The sequence below is a fragment of the Stegostoma tigrinum genome, unplaced genomic scaffold, assembly GCF_030684315.1.
Source record: "Stegostoma tigrinum isolate sSteTig4 unplaced genomic scaffold, sSteTig4.hap1 scaffold_83, whole genome shotgun sequence".
Classification (NCBI taxonomy): domain Eukaryota; kingdom Metazoa; phylum Chordata; class Chondrichthyes; order Orectolobiformes; family Stegostomatidae; genus Stegostoma; species Stegostoma tigrinum.
This window is the reverse complement of record NW_026728779.1, coordinates 880,484-898,889: the sequence shown is the minus strand read 5'-3', so window position 1 is coordinate 898,889 and position 18,406 is coordinate 880,484. Positions and strand designations below refer to the sequence as shown.

At 42.1% G+C, this 18,406-nt stretch overlaps 1 pseudogene; it reads right to left on the bottom strand.

Moving 5' to 3' along the window:
• Positions 1-18,406, bottom strand: part of LOC132209306 (utrophin-like) — a 91,824-nt pseudogene that overhangs the window by 26,547 nt on the left and 46,871 nt on the right.

Sequence of the window (18,406 nt, the reverse complement as noted above, 5' to 3'; positions counted from 1 at the left end):
TACAGCGTACAAGAGTACAATGCCACCTCAGACGGTGCCACCTCAGGGACAAAGTACCGAGGTACGAAATTTTAGTTGCAGAAGTAGAAAATTTATCCATCTTTCTTTAATCAGAGTCTTAGGGGAGTGGAATGCAATGCCGGAGAGGGTCGTGGAGTCAGCCTCATTAGGGGCATTTCATCGGCTACTAGACAAGCACATGGATGACATTATAAGGTAGGGGTGGAGGTTAGATAGACCTTAGGATGAGGGTAAAAGTTCGGTACAACATCGTGGGCTGAAGGGCCTGCACTGTGCTGTGCTCTATGTTCTAAAAATAAATGAATAAGTTTAAAAGTTCAGCACGACAGTCTTCTTAGTATAACAGTAGAAAAATAAAAACAAAAGTTTAAAAAGTCAAACATTACAGTCCTTTCTGAAGCCACGAATGGTGGCTTAAGATTTTGAAGGGCATAGAAAGGATAACTGGAAGCTGCTTTTTCCATTCGTAGACATGTCAATAAACAGGGGACACAGATTGAAGTTCACAGGTAAAAGGCGAGGAGGGGAGTTGAGGAGAACCTATTTTCCGAGTGTGGTGGGAGTCCTGAGCTCACTGACTGAAAAAGTGTGACTGATTCAGAAAGTGTCTGAATATTTAAGCAGTATTTAAATGTTCACTTGTGTTGCCGTAGGCTCCAGGGCTATGGGCCAAACAATCAAAAAGGAAATCAATGTACTGTGAGTTCAATGTACACAGATCTTTGTTGAGCAGTGCACTAACGACAGACCGCATGGCCTCCTCCTTTGCAAAAAATATCCTTGAGTCTATAATTACACAGCTTTTCTTGGAGGCATTTCTCCACTTGACTGATTCTTTGTAAATGCAAGGTTGATAAAATAAATCCTTTTATTAGAAGCTTCCACCTCACTGAGAAAGCTTCAGGCCAATTTGATAATCTGCTCTCAAAAATCTGCTCATATTTTGATAGTTATGACAAATTCTACTATCAGGGCTGACACAATCCACAACATTCTAAATCAATCAACAATATTCTAGAAAGATGATCATTTGCCTATCCGACCAATTTTAACTGATGCTTTAAAAAATAGAGAAATAAATCTGGATCTGGCATAAACTAATCAGTTCTTCCTTGGACCATATCTGTATGTACCAGCTTTCAATAAAATATGCCCATTAGTTGTGAGATACATTGTTGACAAACAGCACAACAAATGGGCAAAAACATGACCTCACATTAAGTGTTATCACTGCTGCAAGTGAGCAGTAGAGTCATACAGCACTTCTGAATATTTTTCCCAGTATTCTAATGACGAAAACATTATTGGTAACAAAAACAGCAGCTAAGGTTAGTGCCTTTGAGAAACAATAGCATCATACATATGTAGCGCATCATTTATCTTGCAGGAATGTACTGTGCACGATCTGCACAGACCAAGTTATGACTTAACATTCACAGTGGCAGTGACTAAATACAGAAATATACTAATACAGCAAACCTTTTGTTAAACAGCACCTGTGGTACCAAGAATGTGCTGAATAATCAACAATTCCATTTGATCAATCGGTCCACACACACAAAAAACACACACTCAATAATAGGAACATGATGCATGGGATATACGCATCATTGTTATACTTCATCTGCAGCATAAATAACTTGAGTAATGATGCAACTTTGCCTTAACTAAAACTTACTGGCAGAGAGCCTTCTCACTTGCACCCTCACCAGACATCACAGAGATTATGAGAATACAGTAAACATCTGGTATATAATTTTTGTCAGTTTATTGAGTGTCCTAGTTTGTTAAACAAAGTTTACCTCCAGTTAAACCTACAGTTTACATGTGTATCAGCAATGACAGATTTAGAACTGACACTTGTATTTTTCCTCCAGATGACCCTTGGATCGACACATCAAGACAAATTTTCAAAGAAAGCACTCTGATTCTTCCACTCATACGCCTGGAAAAGGAAGTTGCAGAATGTCACTGACTGACTTGACTCATTTGAACACAGCATAAGATACATAGAACATCGAACAGTACAGGCCCTTCAGCCCACGATGGTGTGCCGAACCTTTATCCGAAACCTCAGGTCCATCTAACCTCCACCCCTATCTTATATTACCATCCATATGCCTGTCTAATAGTCACTTAAATGCCCCTAATGAGGCCGACTCCACTACCCACTCCAGCTGAAACAAAGATCTCTTTGAATTGTCATTTGTCAGACATGTATTGAATCAAAAAACAAATTTCTCACTTCCATAGATTTCTTTCGCATCTTAATATGATGTGAAGATTATACTTCACCCTATCATTTTATAAATACAACTTTGAACAAAATGCCATGATATAGAACTTGTAAGTTGGTATTTGTGCATATGCCATTTCAGTTTGTGTGATCTGTTTCGATGCAACGAGTAATAAACACTTCGATTGAAATGGTTGAAAGCAGTATATGTGGGATTTAATACCATGTCTAATCTACAGATAGTCCATCTGCAGGTTGTTCTTCATGAGGCTCAACTGACATCATGTCTCAGGGGAGCTTGTGGCCTCTGGGTTAGGTACTGTTTGACCATTGCCTACTGGTCACTGGTTGAGAGGAAAGAGAACTACTAGCTGCTATCCATTTTCAACAAGTGATCACGATAATCTACCTGTGTTTCAACGTCCCATCAACATTCAAGAATTGTTGCTCGAAGAGGCTTCTGTCTAACAAATAGGAGCGGAATCAAGATCAACCATGTTTTCCCTATCTGAACAAGCTGCCAACACCAGAAATATGGGACTGTCTTAATCATTCTTATACAATTAACTTTTACAATAGACAACAGGTGCAGGATAAGGCCATTCAGCCCTTCGAGCCAGCACCACCATTCATTATAATCATGGCTGATCATCCACAATCAGTATCCTGTCCCTGCCTTATCCCCATAACCCTTGATTCCACTATCTTTAAGAACTCTATTCATCTCTTTCTTGAAAGTATCCAGAGACTTGGGCCTCTATTGCTGTCTGGGGCTGAGCATTCCATACATCCACCACTGTCTGGGTGAAGAAGATTTTCCTCAACTCTGTTCGAAATGCCCTACCCCTTATTTTTAAACTGTGTCCTCTGGTTCTGGACTCACCCATCAGCAGAAACATGCTTCCTACCTCCAGAGTGTCCAAAACTTTAATCATCTTATACATCTCAATCAGACCCACTCTCATCCTTCTAAGCCAGGTCCCTGTACAGCGGCAGAAGGACCTCTTTGCTCTTATACTCAATTCCTCGTTATGAAGGCCAGCATGCCATTAGCTTTCTTCACTGCCTGCTGGACCGACATGCTTGCTTTCATTGATTTCTGTACAACAACACCTAGATCTTGTTGTACTTCCCCTTTACCAAACTTGACTCCATTTAGATAGTAATCTGCCTTCCTGTTCTTTCCACCAAAGTGGATCACCACACATTTGTCCACATTAAACTGCATCTGCCATGCATCCGTCCACTCACCTAGCCTGTCCAAGTCACCCTGTATTCTCATAACATCCTCCTCACATTTCACACTGCCGCCCAACTTTGTGTCATTGGCAAATTTGCTAATATTACTTTTAGAGCCTTCATCTATATCATTAATGTATACTGTAAACAGCTGCGGTCCCAGCACTGAACCTTGTGGTACCCTATTGGTCACCGCCTGCCATTCCCAAAGGGACCCGTTTATCACTACTCTTTGCTTCCTGTCAGCCAGCCAATTTTCAGTCCAAGCCAGTATTCTGCCCCCAATACCATGTGCCCTAATTTTGCTCACTGATCTCATATGTGGGACTTTATCAAAGGCTTTCTGAAAGTCCTGGTCCACTCCATCCACTGGTTCTCCCTTGTCCAACTTCATAGTTACATCCTCAAAAAATTCCAGAAGGTAAGTCAAGCACAATTTCCCCTTCGTAAATCCATGCTGACTCTGACCTATCCTGTTACGGCTATCCAAATGAGTTGTAATTTCATCTTTTATAATTCACTCCAGCATCGTTCCCACGATTGACGTCAGGCTAACCGGTCTGTAATTTCCTGTTTTCTCTCTCCCTCCTTTCTTGAAAAGTAGGACAACATTAGCCACCCTCCAATCCGCAGGAACTGATCCTGAATCTAGAGAACATTGGAAAATGATTACCAATGTGTTCACGATTTCTAGAGCCACCTCCTTAAGTACTCTGGGATGCAGACCATCAGGTCCCGAGGACTTATCAGCCTTCAGACCTAACAGTCTATCCAACACCATTACCTCCCGAATATAAATACCCTTCAGTTCATTCATTACCCTACGTCCATCAGCCAGTATTACAACTGGGAGATTGCTTGTGTCTTCCCGAGTGAAGACAGATCCAAAGTACCTATTCAGCTCTTCTGCCATTTCCTTGTTCCCCATAATAAATTCACTCGTTTGTCTTCAAGGGCCCAATTCTAGTCTTAACCTTTTCTTTTCACATACCTTTTACTATCCTCCTTGATAATGGGAACTGCAGATGCTGGAGAATCCAAGATAACAAAGCGTGGAGCTGGATGAACACAGCAGGCCAGGCAGCATCTCAGGAGCACAAAAGCTGACATTTCGGGCCAAGACCCTACACCCAGGCCCGAAACGACCCTTTGGTATCCTTACTATCCTCCTTAATATTTTTGGTCAGTTTTCGTTCGTACCTCATTTTTTTCTCTGCGTATTGCCTATTTAGTGATCTTCTGTTGCTCTTTAAAAGCTTCCCAGTCCTCCGGCTTCCCGCTCATCTTTGCTCTGTTATACTTCTTCTCTTTTATCTTTATAGAGTCCTTAACTTCCCTCGTCAGCCACGGCCGCCCCTGCCTCCCCTTAGGACCTTTCTTACTCTTTGGAATGGACTGATCCTGCACCTTTTGCAATATATCCAGAAATACCTGCCATTGTTGTTCCACTGCCATCCCTGCTACGGTATTGAACCATTGAACTTTGGCCAGCTCCACCCTCATAGCTCCATAGTTCATACAATACTGACACTTCCGATTCTCCCTTCTCCGTCTCAAATTGCTGATTAAAAATTATTATATTATCGTCACTACCTCCTAATGGCTTCTTTACTTCAAGGTCTCTGATCAAATCCGGTTCTTTGCACAACACCAGATCCAGAATTGCCTCCTCCCTGGTGGGCTCCATACTGACTCTGCATCTCCTGATTCTATGTCTCCACTCACAAGGGGCTGAAGATTTTATATTTCTTTACATTCATAATTTCATATTTTACTATTTGTTATTTCTTTATTATGTCATATTTCTTTACTTCTGACTATTTTAAATACGACATGTTTTCTTATGCTACATCAGTGACGACATTTCAAAAGCAGTTTAGCTGCGTATAAACTACATTTTATGCCTGAGTCCATAAAATGTGCTACATAAATGCAGTTCTTTCTTTTATTAACTTCTGTAGTTGTGTGTTTCTTTGCCAATGGAGGATTGGCTACAATTTCGCAGAGTAACATAAGTGAAATACATTTCTTATGACAAAATTCCAAACCAAAGTTACGAAATTAGAATCATAAAATATTGGCTGTTTGCAACTGAACACTGTAGATGACCAAAGGTCACTTAGTCAGTAAAGTACCAATTAAGTATGTTCCCGACATGGAGAATACAAATGAAAACTATGGTAATGTTCATAGGAAATTGGACAATGTTCTATTTTATGATCATAGCAATGCCATATCATCAACACATGTTTTAATAGATAATAAGGCACTCTGGGATATTTATTCATTTGCTTGATATTCTCAAGATCATCTTCGCAAATCCTGTGAACAGGGACCACTGAACAGCTTACTTAAGCTTTTTTTACACCTATAATATTTTATCCCTCTACCATCGATGTTCGTTTGCAGCAAGATGAGTTGACAGGGGGCTTTACAGCTTTAATTTGTACAGCTATGTGTCCAATGTTTATAAATATCTGTCTGTAGCTAGAATCTATGCAGTTGTCATAAATAGGCATTCTTGTTAAGAACAGAAATCTGGACTGTGGTCTCCATCAGTTTGGATCTAAAAGACAGGTAAATTAGGGAAATTTACATCCTTTTCAAAATCTTCCACATTGGGATTACTCTGCAAACAGCAGGCTAGAATTACAGCATGGTACCCTTCTGAACGTAACACCTGAAATCACTAAAGTAAGAAAAAATGAACATGGACTCTATGTGTTAAGGTTACACAAATCCACGAGCTACAACATGGGGAAAAATACAATGGATGCTATTTTTAATGAACAGTGTGTCAACATCAACTATTCTGTCCCAGAGTGAAATCTGAGAAATGAAAAGTGAAAACTGCCGGGTTAGAAAGTTCCAGCTACGTGCTTACCTGATGGAAATGCATTGATTGTGATATTAATATATATATGATTGTTAAATGAGAATACTGATGAATTTTGCTTATTGTTTCTGTGATCATCTCAACAATCCATTTGTCAACGCAATAAAGTAGATATTCTTATTGTAAAACACCCCTGAAAATCCAAAGAAAATTTCAAGAGGGGCCAAATAAGTAGCGTTGGGAAACAAAGAAATGCCAGAGGAACTGAACAAATATTTTGCATCAGTCTTCAGGTTGGAAGGCACCAGTAGTAGAACTTTAAGGGAGTCTGAAGCAGAAGTGAGTGTGGTGGCCATCACAAAGCAGAAGGTACAGGGGAAGCTCAAGGGTCTGTGTGAAATTTGTACATTCTCCCCATGTCTGCACGGGTCTCGGACAGGTGTTCTGATTTCCTTCCACAGTCCAAATATGTGCAGGCAAGGTGGATCAGCCATGGCAAATGCGAGCTTGCGGGGAAACAGTACAGGGCTGGGTCTTGGTGGGATGTTCTTTGCAGAGATGGTACAGACCCAATGGCCTCTTTCCGCACTGTAGGAATTCTATAATTCCGAGAAGACGGTAAATTACATGGACCAGATGGACTGCCCCCCAGAGTTCTGAAGGAGTTCAGTGAGAAGACCACGCAGGTATTGATGATCTTTCAGGAACTACTGGAGTCAGGGTGGGTCCCAAAGGAGTACAAAATGGCAAATATAACACCCCTGTTTAAAATGGAGGGAGGCAAAAGGTGAGAAATTATAGACTTGTTAGCCTAGCACTGGTCATTAGGTCAGATTTTAGAATCCATTATTAAGGATGAGACCGGAAAGTACTTGGAAGGACGTGGTAATACTTGGAAATACATGCTAAATTGGGCTGAGAAAACACAACTTTGTCAAGGGAAGGTCTCTGTTAGATTCTTTGAGAAGGTAACCAGTGAGTGAAAAACAAAAGAGAGCCATTGAACTTTATCTGTTTGGATTTCCAGAAAGCCTTTGACAAGGTGCCACACAGGAGGCTTCAAAATAAAAAAAAATGAGCTTATGGTGTTAGGGAGTAGGTACTGGCATGGATAGAGGATCGGCTAACTGGCAGAATGCAGAGAGTGGCAATAAAAGGGTCTTTTTCAGGATGGCAGCCAGCAACTACAGGAGTTCCGCACTCATCAGAGTTCAGACAACAGCCATTCACGTTATACATCAGCAATCTGGACAAAGGAACTAATGGTATTGTTGTCCACAGGGCGTTGTTGCTAAGTTTGCAGATGACATTTCGATAGGTGGAGAAGCAAGTAGTGTTGAGGAAGTGGGGAGGTCACAGAGAGTCTGTAGAGAAGTGGCAGTACAGGCATAGGCTATTTTCTAAATGGGGAAAGGCTTCAGAAATCTGAAGCACAAAGATGACCCAGTTCAGGATTCTTTTAACATGCAGGTTCAGTTGGCAGTTGGGAAGGCAAATGCAATGTCAGCATTCATTTCAAGACGGCAAAAATACAAGAGCAGAGATGTATTGCTGAGGCTGTGTAAGGCTCTGGTCCCATTGCATTTGTAATATTAAGAGCAGTTTTTGGCCATCTATCTAAGGAAGATGTGCTGGCCTTTGTCAGGGTCTAGAGGAGGTTCTCAAACATAATCCTGGGGATGAAGGCACTGTCATGTGAGGAGTGGCTGAGAACTCTGGGTCTGTACTCGATGGAGTTTAGAAGGACGAAGGGGATCACACTGAAGGTAATTTAGGCCTGGATAGAGTGGACATGGAGATGATGTTTCCACGAGTAGGAGAGGCCAGGACCTGAGGGCACAGCCTCAGAGTCAAAGGGACCACCCTTCAGGATGGAGATGAGGAGGAATTTATTCAGTCAGAAAGTTGTGAATCTGTGGAACTCGTTGATGCAGAAACCTGTGGTGGCCAAGTCAGAGTTGATTTCAGGCATAGATAGATATGTTCTTGCTTAGTATGGACACAGGAGAATGGGATTGAGAATGATAGATCCCACTCAATGGGCTGAATGGTCTAATTCTGTTCTTCAATCTTCAGGTCCAAAACACTGGAATGAATCAGTTCAGTGTCATTTTTATTGCACTGCAAGGACAGTATCTCTCCAAAACACCTAACAAATTTTCTCACTCTGTTGTGGCAAACCTATTCAATAACTAGCAACAATGCTCCTGTTGTGCCTCTCTCAGCCGACGCTAGTTAGTTCACCCGCTCATCGTAACTGGACCATCCCGGTATTACTGTCACTGGTGCCACGTTTAATGGATATTGTGAACCAGTAAAATGCTCAGAATCCAGAACTGCCTTATACAGTTCATAGCATTTGTCCGAGACAGGGCAGGAAAGGGGAAATTAGCAACTTATTTTACAGTTAGGGACCTGGAGGTCCTGGTGGATGGATTGGTGCAGTGGAGGACTGTCCTCTTTCCCAAGGACAAGCACAGGAGACCACGACACAAGACTCGGCCAGACTGATCTGAGGCTGTCCAGTGTCAATGCAGTCTCAACCACCGAAAGAACCATCCAGCAGTGCTGCAAGATCAATGACCTCTGCTCCAACAGAGGAAGAGCCTCATTGTTCTGTGCTACCTCTGCAGTTCCTACTATCTCTGAAGAGATTTTCTTTCTCTTCTCCCACAGCAGTCTTGGAAACAACTGGGGATTTGTTCACTTTTAAACCAGCCAATAATTTCAATTTCACACTGCATCTTCCTGCTTTATAGAATTCAATGCTCCTCCTTGAAGGGAGGACAGATGGGAGGCACTTGTCTACTGTATCAATGCCCTTCACTTCCAAACACAGATTGCCCCATCACCCCTCGTACACCACGGTTTCTAATTGGCCCTACTCTTTCCCTGGTTATTCTCCTGCTTGATATGCCTGTAGAATATCTTGATATTCTTTCCAATCTTGGCCACCACCGTTTCTTCACGCTTCATTTTTATACGTCACTAGTCATCCATTCATTTGCTCCCTTTGCACTTGTCATAAACATGTCCTGAACATTCCTCAAGATCCAGGGTTCTCCAGGCTTGTTGATCATAAATTTCACCCAAAACGGAATATAACTGGCCTTTACTCTCCCAGTTCCTTTTCTGGACGTATCCAACTATACAGCTGTAGATTCGCCCGCAAGTCACTTCCCAAAATATTTTACCCAGATCCTGCCTTGTTTCAATAAAATATGCCTTACCCTAAGCCAAAAACATTTGTTTTAAACAGATCTCCTCTCCCATGTTGAAAAGTCTGTTGTCATGGTCACAGGGATTTATGCACTTAGCCACTGTCACCCTGAACACTGGCTTTGTGTCCCAGAAATAGGTCCAGCATTGCACTGTCCCTGACAAGCTCGTCGACATGTTGATGTTAAATCATCTCTCAAATGTATTTAAAGAATTATTTCCCAAGTCAAACTTTTATGTTATCTCAATCAATGTTGTAAAGTTCAAATCCCCTAATATAATCTTTATTTTATTAGTTTCTCACCCCTCAGTGAATTACCTGCTCTTCCATTGCCCACTGCTTGCAGGCCTCTTGCTTAAATTCCTCACCACATTAGCAAACCCTCGTGCAAGGATTTTGGTTCCTTTCTGGTTCAGCTGCAGACTAGCCCACTTGTAGAGGATATACCATCCCCACAAATTGTCCTTCAGATCCAAGTGTCTAAATCCACCCCCAAACACAAACACTTGAGCCAAGCATTCATCTGTTTTCTTCCCCTTTTTCTTGCCTTCTCAGCATGTGGCACCACGAATAATCCAGAGATTGCAACTTTACAGGTCCTGCTATTTAACCCACTGCCTAGCTCTCGGAACGCTTGATGCAAGACCTCATCACTCATCTTACCAATGTGTACATTGAGCTGTGTCTTACGGTCCTCCTCCTTCAGGATACCCTGAATGACATGGTTGACCTGGTTAACACGCCATAATGGAGTCACATCAATGACTGTGAAAAATCTGGTCCACCCAGATTGTCGCAATGGGCAAAAAAGCACACCAATGTGTCTACTTCCAAGGAGGCTAAGGCAATTCAAATATAAAGGGCAACTTTCATTGATGTACCAGAGAAAGCATCCTATCTGGATGCATATCACAGCATGGTATGGCAGCTGCTCTTCCGAAGAAAACAACAAACTCCAGAGTCATGAAAATAACATAGTCCACCATGCAAATCAGCCTTCCATTCATTGAATCCACCTATACTTACCGCTGCCTCAGGAAAGCAACTGACATAATCAAAGGCCTTTCTCACCCCCCAATTACACTCTCTTCTACCCTTTTCTGAAGGGAAGATGTCAAAAAGTTAGTATTCACGTGTGAACAGATCCCAGAACAGCTTCTTCACCGCTGTTCCTGCACATCTGAATAGAACACTTAAAATTTTAAATCTAATTTTGATCTCGCTCTCTGTAGCTGTCACTATGTTCCATTTCACTAATGCACCTTGTATGGTATGATCTGTCTATACTGCGTGCATAGCAAAACTTTTCTCTGTACCTAGGCACATGTGATAATGATGACTCAAATCAAATTGACTGTGTGCAAGAGAGAGGTGAGCATATGATTGTGTTCAAGAGTGCAAAGACAGTGCATCAAAGTGTGAGCGTGCGCACGACAGAATGTGTGCGCCAGTGACTGTGCTCGAGAGTGTGTAAACGAGAATCAGCACAAAAGGGAGTGTTACAGCATGCATGAGGGAGTGAGTGTGTCTGTGAGAGCGAGTGAGCTTGAGAGGAAGTGAATTTGTAAGCCTAAGTGTGTGAGGGAGAGTTTTGTGGGAGTGTGCGTGTGTCTGTGTGTTGAGAGTATGAACATTGGCAAAAGATCCTACAACAGGGCATGCAAGTGTGCCACGGAATGTGTGCAAGACCATGCATGATTATGTGACAGTATGGACTATGAATGAGTGAGAATGTGACTGTGTGCCTGTGCGTGCGTGTGTGCCTCTGTGTGTGTGTGTCTGTGTCTGTGTGTGGATAGTACGTTTGTGCATGAGGGATAGGATATGTATGTGCAACATAGTGTGACCGTGAACTTCTGTTTGTGCCTGAGTGAAGTGTTGGGGGAGAATAGGGAGAGGAGAGATACAGACAGAGAGCGAGAGAGACAGTGTGTGAGAGAGAGATGAGATGAGGAATAAGAAATGACGAGCAGTCAATACCTGGAGCTAAAAAAGAACAGTATGTGAGCGTTAAGAGAAACCGCTGGATGTAATATGGAGGCTATTGTTTTACTGATTGTACTAAGTGAAAAGCAAGTGTCACCTCCTGGTGTTAGGGGACAGGAGATGCGCATTAGAGAAGGAGATATAGTCAGCCTTGTTATAGACAGCAGACACGTTGCAAAAGCATAGAAACTGAAATTAAAGCTTTACTGTCCATGTGTAAAGAGGTGAGACAAACATGACCAGCCAATATTGTACCTTTGCACTCAGTAAGATCATAGAATCATGAATCAGAGAATCCTTACAGCGTGGAAACACGTCCGTCAGCCCAACATGTCCACACTGCCCCTCACAGCATCCCACCCAGACCCATCCACCTATAACTCATCTAACATAGACATCACTGAACACCTTGGGAAATTTAGCATGACCAATCCACCTACGTTGCACATCTTTTGACTGTGGGAGGAAACTGGAGCACCCGGAGAAAACCCATGCAGACACATGGAGAACGTGCAAACTCCACACACACCAAAGGGTGGAAGTGAACCCAAGTTGCTGGTGCCGTGAGGCAGCAGTGTTAACCAGAGCCACTGTGGTCTTTATTATGCCAATTAAACTGCAAGCATTTTTTTTTAAAGAAAGGAAACTTACCATCGTCACAGGATGTGAGGGCTTTCAATTTTCTATCAGCTTTGAGAACTTTATCCATGTCTGTCTTCACAAGAGCAAGGTGATGGCAATGGTGAGAGACTGGTTAATATTCAGCAGCTCGCCGTGCAAAAAATTAGCGGCACTTTCATTGCTTTTTCGCTCGGGGCATAACAGAAAGACAAGTAGAAGGAAAATATTCTGCCTGGAAGTCAGTGGTGAGTGGGGTTCCACAGGGCTCTGTCCTTGGGCCTCTACTGTTTGTAATTTTTATTCATGACTTGGATGAGGGGATTGAAGGATGGGTCAGCAAGTTTGCAGACGACACAAAGGTCGGAGGTGTCGTTGACAGTGTAGAGGGCTGTTGTAGGCTGCAGCGGGACATTGACAGGATGCAGAGATGGGCTGAGAGGTGGCAGATGGAGTTCAACCTGGATAAATGCGAGGTGATGCATTTTGGAAGATCGAATTTGAAAGCTGAGTACAGGATTAAGGATAGGATTCTTGGCAGTGTGGAGGAACAGAGGGATCTTGATGTGCAGATACGGAGATCCCTTAAAATGGCCACCCAAGTGGACAGGGTTGTTAAGAAAGCATATGGTGTTTTGGCTTTCATTAACAGGGGGATTGAGTTTAAGAGTCAGGAGATCTTGTTGCAGCTCTATAAAACTTTGGTTAGACCGCACTTGGAATACTGCGCCCAGTTATGGTCGCCCTATTATAGGAAAGATGTGGATGCTTTGGAGAGGGTTCAGAAGAGGTTTACCAGGATGCTGCCTCGACGGGAGGGCTTATCTTATGAAGAGAGGTTGACTGAGCTCGGTCTCTTTTCATTGGAGAAAAGGAGGAGGAGAGGGGACCTAATTGAGGTATACAAGATAATGAGAGGCATAGATAGAGTTGATAGCCAGAGACTATTTCCCAGGGCAGAAATGGCTAGCATGAGGGGTCATAGTTTTAAGCTGGTTGGAGGAAAGTATAGAGGGATGTCAGAGGCGGGTTCTTTACACAGAGAGTTGTGAGAGCATGGAATGCGTTGCCAGCAGCAGTTGTGGAAGCAAGGTCATTGGGGTCATTTAAGAGATTGCTGGACATGCATATGGTCACAGAAATTTGAGGGTGCATACATGAGGATCAATGGTCGGCACAACATTGTGGGCTGAAGGGCCTGTTCTGTGCTGTACTGTTCTGTTCTGTGTTCTATGTTCTATTACAGTCCTTTCCTAAGCCACGAGTTTGCAGACACTCTGAACGAGGCTTCCCCCGTGATGGTTTGTATTCCCTGCCCTGGGCTAAAACCCACCCATCCTTGCCAGTGGACTTCACTGCTGACTGCCGTTGCTGACCTCCATCAGGCACGACAGGCTTTGCCACATTAAGTACTCTCTTATCTTATTCCTTCTTCAGGCTATATCAATCTGCCACTGACCTGCCCATCTGACCGATGACAAGATTGGAGCAGACAAGGGGACCTGGTAAAAGGTGTTTTAAGATTTTGAAGGGCATAGAAAGGATAACTGGAAGCTGCTTTTTCCATTAGTTGACATGAACTCACTGACTGAAAGTGTGGCTGATTCAGAAAGTGACTGAATATTTAAGCAGTATTTAGATATTCACTTCTGTTGCCGTAGGCTCCAGGGCTATGGGTCAAACAATCAAAAAGGAAATCAATGTACTGTGAGTTCAATGTAGACAGATCTTTGTTGAGTAGTGCAGTAATGACAGATCGCACGGCCTCCTCCTGTGCAACAAACATCCATGACTCTATAATTACACAGCTTTTCTTTGAGGCATTTCTCCACTTGACTGATTCTTTGTAAAAGCAAGGCCGACAAAATAAATCCTTTTATTAAAAGCTTCCATCTCACTGAGAAAGCTTCAGGCCAATTTGATAATCTGCTCTGAAAATTCTGCTCATATTTTGATAGTTATGAAAAATTCTACTATCAGGGCTGTCACAATCCACAACATTCGAAATCAATCAACAATATTCTAGAAAGATGATCATTTGCCTATCCAACGAATTTTAACTGGTGTTTTTAAAAAATAGAGAAATAAATCTAGATCTGTCAAAAACTAATCAGTTCTTCCTTGGACCATACCTGTACAGACCAGGTTTCAATGAAATATGCCCATTAGTTGTGAGATACATTGTTGACAACAGAACATCAAATGGGGAAAAACATGACCTCACATTAAGTGTTATCACTGCTGCAAGTGAGCAGTAGATTCATACAGCACTTCTGAATATTTTCCAAGTATTCTAATGATGAAAACATTATTGGTAACAAAAACAGCTGCTAAGTTGGTGTCGTTGAGAAGCAATGGCATCATAGAGATGTAGTGCATCATTTATCCAGCAGGAATGCACTGTGCAGGTTCTGTAAAGACCACGCTATAACTAAACATTAATAGTGGCAGTGACTAAATAGAGAAATATACTAAGACAGCAAACCTTTTGTTAAACGGTACCCGTGGTACCAGGAATGTGCTGAGTAATCAAAAATTCCAGTTGATCAATATTTCCACACACACAAAAAACACACACTCAATAATAGGAACATAATGCATGGGATATACGCATTACTGTTCTCCTTCATTTACAGCATAAATAACTTCAGCAATGATGCAACTTTGCCTTAACTAAAACTTAATGGCAGAGAGCCTTCTCACTTGCACCCTCACCAGACATCACAGAGATGATGAGAATACAGTAAACATCTGGTGTGTAATTTTTGTCACTTTATTGAGTGGGCTAGTTTGTTAAACAAAGTTTACGTACAGTTAAATCTACAGTTTACATGTGTATCAGCAATGATAGATTTAGTACTTACACTTGTATTTTTTCCTCCAGATGACCCTTGGACAGACACATCAAGCCAATTTTCAAAGAAACACTCTGATTCTTCCACTCCTACCCCTGGAAAAGGAAGTTCCAGAATGTCACTGACTGACTTTACTTATTTGAATACAGCATAAGATACATAGAACATCGAACAGTACAGGCCCTTCAGCCCATGATGTTGTGCTGAACTTTTACCCTAAACCTCAGGTCTATCTAACCTCCACCCCTATCTTGTATTAACACCCATATGCCTGTCTAATAGTCACTTAAATGCCCCTAATGAGGTCGACTCCACAACCCACTCCAGCTGAAACAAAGAAATCTTTGAATTGTCATTTGTCAGACATGTATTGAATCAAAAAACAAATTTCTCACTTCCACAGATTTCTCCAGCATGTTAATATGATTTGTGAAAGTTAATACTTCACCCTTTTATTTTACAAATACAACTTCAAACAAAATGCTACTGTATAGAACTTCTATGCTGGCATTTGTGCATATGCCATTTCAGTTTTGTGATCTGTTTCTATGCAACGAGTGATAAATACTTTGATTAAAACGGTTGAGAGCAGTATATGTGAGATTTAATACCATGCTTTATCTGCAGATAGTTCATCTGCAGGTAGTTATTCATGAGGCTCAACTGACATCATGTCTTAGGGGAGCTTGCGGCCTCTGGGTTAGGTACCGTTTGACCATTGCCTACTGGTCACTAGTTGAGTGGAAAGAGAACTACTGGCTGCTATCCATTTTCAACAAGTGATCACGATAATCTACCTGTGTTTCAACGTCCCATCAACATTCAAGAATTGTTGTTCGAAGAGGCTTCTGTGTAACAAATAGGAGCAGAATCAAGATCAACCATGTTGTTTTCCCTCTCTGAACAAGCTGCCAACATCATATATAAAGGGACAGTCTTCATCATTCTTATACAATTAACTTTTACAATGGACAACAGGTGCAGGAGTAGGCCATTCGGCCCTTTGAGCCAACACCACCATTCATTATAATCATGGCTGATCATCCACAATCAGTATCCTGTCCCTGCCTTATCCCCATAAAGATAGTGGAATCAACGGTTAAGAGCTCTATCCATCTCTTTCTTGAAACTGTCCAGAGACCTGGCCTCCACTGCCTTCTGGGGCAGAGCATTCCACATATCCACCACTCTCTGGGTGAAGAAGATTTTCCTCAACTCTGTTCTAAATGGCCTACCCCTTATTTTTAAACTGTGTCCTCTGGTTCTGGACTCAACCATCAGCAGAAACATGCTTCCTGCCTCCAGAGTGTCCAATCCTTTAATACTCTTATACGTCTCAATCAGACTTCCTCTCATCTTTCTAAGCCATTAGCTTTCTTCACTGCCTGCTGTACCTGCATGCTCGCTTTCATTGACTCATGTAGAAGAATACCTAGATTGCGTTTTACTTCCCCTTTCCCAACTTGACTCTATTTAGATAGTAATCTGCCTTCCTGTTCTTGCCAGCAAAGTGGATCACCACACATTTGTCCACATGAAACTGCATCTGCCATGCATCCATCCACTCACCGAGCCTGTCCAAGTCACCCTGCATTCACATAACATCCTCCTCACATTTCACACTGCCACCCAGCTGTGTGTCAGGAGCAAATTTTCGAATATTACTTTTAGTGCCTTCATCTATATCATTAATGTATATTGTAAATAGCTGCGGTCCCAGCTCCGAACCTGGCGGTCCCCCACTGATCACCGCCTGCCATTCCGAAAGGGACCCATTTATCACTACTCTTTGCTTCCTGTCAGCCAGCCAATTTTCAATCCAACTCAGTATTTGGCTCCCAATAACATGTGCCCTAATTTTGCTCAATAATCTCCTGTGTGGGACTTTATCAACGGCTTTCTGAAAGTCCAGGTACACGACATCCATTGGTTCTCCCTTGTCCATCTTCATAGTTATGTCCTCAAAAAATTCCAGAAGATTAGTCAAGCATGATTGCCCCTTTGTAAATCCATGCTGACTCTGACCTATCCGTTACTGCTATCCAAATGGTAGTAATTTCATCTTTTATAATTGACTCCAGCATCTTTCCCACTACTGACGTCCCGCTAACCGGTCTATAATTTCTTGTTTTCGCTCTCCCTCCTTTCTTGAAAAGTGGGACAACATTAGCCACCCTCCAATTCGCAGGAACTGATGTTGAATCTACAGAACATTGGAAAATGATTACCAATGTGTTCACGATTTCTAGAGCCACCTCCTTAAGTACCCTGGATTGCAGACCATCAGGTCCCGGGGACTTATCAGCCTTCAGACCCAACCGTCTATCCAACACCATTTCCTGCCTCATGTAAATACCCTTCAGTTCATCCATTACCCTACGTCCTTCAGCCACTATTACATCTGGGAGATTGCTTCTGTCTTCTCGAGTGAAGACAGATCCAAGGTACCTATTCAACTCTTCTGCCATTTCCTTGTTCCCATTAAATAAATTCACTCGTTTCTGTCTTCAAGGGCCAATTCTCGTCTTAACCATTTTTTTTCCACATACCTAAAAAAAGCTTTTACTATCCTCCTTTATATTTTTCGCCAGTTTTCCTTGGTACCTCATTTTATTCTCTGCGTATTGCCTTTTTAGTTATCTTCTGTTGCTCTTTAAAAGCTTCCCAGTCCTCCGGCTTCCCCACTCATCTTTGCTCTGTTATACTTCTTCTCTTTTATCTTTATAGAGTCCTTAACTTCCCTCGTCAACCACAGCCACCCCTGCCTCCCCTTCGGTTCTTTTTTCTTCTTTGGAATGAACTGATCCTGCACCTTTTGCATTATATCCAGAAATACCTGCCATTGTTGTTCCACTGCCATCCCTGCTACGGTATTGAACCATTGAACTTTGGCCAGCTCCTCCCTCATTGCTCCATAGTTCCTACAATACTGACACTTCCGATTCTCCCTTCTCCCTCTCAAATTGCTGATTAAAAATGATCATATTACGGTCACTACCTCCTAATGGCTCCTTTACTTTGAGGTCCCTGATCAAATCCGGTTTATTGCACAACACCAGATCCAGAATTGCCTCCTCCCTGATAGGCTCCATACTGACTCTACATCTCCTGATTCTATGTCTCCACTCGCAAGGGACTGAAGATTTTATATTTCTTCATATTCATAATTTCATTTTTTTAACTATTTATGATTTCTTCATTTCATATTTCTTTACTTCTGACTATTTTAAACACTACACATTTTCTTATGCTGCATCAATGACGGCATTTCAAAAGTAGTTTAGCTGCCTATAGAGTACTTTTTATGCCTTAGACCATAAAATGTGCTACATAAATGCAGTTCTTTCTTTTATTAACTGCGGTAGTTGTGTGTTTACGCAGAGTAGCATAAGTGA